Source organism: Dioscorea cayenensis, chromosome 16 (genome assembly GCF_009730915.1).
Source record: "Dioscorea cayenensis subsp. rotundata cultivar TDr96_F1 chromosome 16, TDr96_F1_v2_PseudoChromosome.rev07_lg8_w22 25.fasta, whole genome shotgun sequence".
Classification (NCBI taxonomy): Eukaryota; Viridiplantae; Streptophyta; class Magnoliopsida; order Dioscoreales; family Dioscoreaceae; genus Dioscorea; species Dioscorea cayenensis.
The window spans coordinates 5,345,800-5,348,624 of NC_052486.1; the positions used below are offsets into that span (position 1 = coordinate 5,345,800).

General features: G+C 38.5%; 1 pseudogene; it reads right to left on the minus strand.

Moving 5' to 3' along the window:
* Nucleotides 1-792: 792 nt before the first annotated feature.
* LOC120278897 lies at nt 793-2,056 on the minus strand (annotated as a pseudogene).
* Between the last annotated feature and the right edge of the window lie 769 nt (nt 2,057-2,825).

The following is a 2,825-nucleotide window of genomic DNA, read 5'->3' on the forward strand; positions in this document are numbered from 1 at the left end:
AGACTAAACTATTGGCTTAGCAAATCTTTAATAAGCACATAAATTTTTATAAATAAGTTTTTATTGAAACAGGACAAATACACATACAGTCAAAAATATGCATATAAAAGATAATGATGGTATATATATTTTTTTAAATAAGTCACCGACAATTTTTACATATAGGTTTTAGGGGGCATATAAGGCCTTAGAGGTTTTTTGTATACAACCCTTGGTTCACCCAACAGAGTGGGAGGTGCATGATGGAAAGGAATGGAGAATGAAAAAAAAAAAGTACCAATGATTGGGAACCTATACGAAGGGTATTACTGAGTGGAGGAGGATATTTTTAGGGATATATTAAAAAAATAAACCATAAACTATAATTTTATTCATTAGATCAAAAGGTGATGCTTAAGGTTGCTAGAGGAAAGATCGAATTAAATTCCTTTTTTTATTAATGATAAAAAGAACATTACTATTTTGTTATGGATATAAAGTATGCACACCATAAATTTAATTATAAATATTTATTCTTATTAACATTAATCCACTCATATTTGAACATTTTTTGGTTCAATATTTCTGCCAAAAAAATAATTTCAAACATTATATATATTATAAATTTTTATACAAATACTGATTTTTATAAAGTTATATATATTACAAGTGACATTGAAGAATATCTAAGTGGTCCAATAGGAAAGCTAAAAACAAGCTTATCTACAAGAGAGGCCATATATTTATTTATATCCCATTTTTCTCAAAGGAACCAATGCTTACGCATTATTATGCTCACACACATAGCATCTACAACCCAACAAGAAGTACATAAACAAGACTCATCTCTGTGAAGTAAATCTTCACACTTGCAACCCTAAAGAGGATGTATCCAATGGAATAATAGCCTTTCCTTCCATTTGTCTATTACTACTATTACTCATGGCCAACTTCCCACCATCCACCTCCAAGCTCTCCTTCTTGTAAAACATACTTACTAGATATCCAAACAAAACAAGCCTAGATTGACTGCTGATAATGTCATGAGGAATCCATAATAATAGTCCAAGTGTGAGTCATTCAAGTTGTTCCCTATCCAACTCTTTCCACCACCTTTTTCTTGTCACATTATCAACCAGTGTCACTAGCAAGCTATTGAGGAAGTTCCCTACTCCAATCCCACTTGTGAAGAAGGTTGTTCCAAGGCTTTGCATGTCCTCTGGTGATTGGTCATAAAAGAACTCTAGTAATCCAATGGCATGGAACACATCTCCGACACCTAATAGCACATATTGTGGTAATAACCAGAAGATGCTCATTGGAACAATGTCTTTAGGACCATTAACATTGTGAGATTTTATCTCGTGCATTCGTTTGAGTTCAACGATGTAGGCCACCATGGTGACGATGATATGGAAGCCGAAGCCGGTGCCGAGGCGTTGGAGGAGAGTGATGCCTCTAGGGTTATCGGTGCGGCGTTGCATGAAGGGGACGAAGTAACGGTCGTAGAGAGGGACGGAGAGAAGCATTGAGATTGTGATGAAGCTTCCGAGGGAGGCGGCAGGAAGACGAAAGCCATTGCCGATGTCGCGATCCAAGGTTGTCCCTTGCTTGACGAATAGAGTGTTCACTTGTGCCCAAATGGTGCTGGGAATTAGGGTTGCCAACCAAATGAGTCCCATGGCTACCAAAAGCTTGGTTTCTTCTACTTGTGTTACTGTGCATGGTGGTGTTGTAGTTGTGCCACCTTCTGCTTTCACTGCTGCTTTGTCTAGGAAACCTACAGTCAAAAGAGTTTTTCAGAGGTTTGACTAAAGTTTGACTTTTGGTCAAAGTCAGTCAACGAAGAGATCACTCACCGGAAGGCCATGGTGTGATGCACTCTCCTCTTGCCAGTGACCACATAATGCTGATGCTCAAGCTCATAGAGCTCAGATGGGTTTTGCGGCAAATTGAGTTTCCGGTTAGCGAAAGCGGTTAACCATACTCTGATCATCTCCCTCGCCGGGCTTTTCGTCTTCTTGACCTTGTGTCGATAATTCGGTGTGCCGATATAGAATATCACCAATGAGATCATCAACCCCTGCTGTGGGGATTCCATAACCCTAACCCCCCACCCCTAAGTTCTCCTGTATGTACACAAGGCCTAGTGTTGCCATTAGACCACCCAAGAACGAGCTGAACATCCACCAATTGAAGAATGATCCCTTGAGCTGCTTCTCTTTGGATCAAAATCATCGAACTGATCTGCCCCAAAGGTCGATATGTTCGGCTTCGTCCCTCCAGCACCGATGGCAATTATGTAAAGAGATGAATAGAAGAAGGCTATCTGAGAATGTGATGCTTTGTTACATATGCCATTGTTGCAGGTTGGCCTCAAGGACTCAAGGGACACAGCCATTGTTAGTAAGACCATACCCTATGAGAAATTCAGTTGTATTAAGTATTAACAACGATTATCATCACAATTTCTTGAATAATTAGAGCATATATATATATATATATATATGAAAAATATATACCATGACATAGATGAGAGATGCGATGGTGAAGGTCCAGAAGCGACCAATATATGTATCGGCAATGTATGCGCCGATGATCTGGAGTGATCCACACTGAACCAGACCAGTTGTTCACACTCCTCACTGATGAAACCGTGTCTCATGTAGTTGAGTTGTGAGATACACTACAAGATTTGAGGCTACCCTATAGAAGGCCATCCTTTCAAATGCTTCATATCCTAATTAATTACACATGCAAATGCAATACATAGGAATGAATTGAATAGAAAGAAGCTTCAAACAACACTAGTAACTTTATAATTTATTTCATGAATTTTTAAGTAC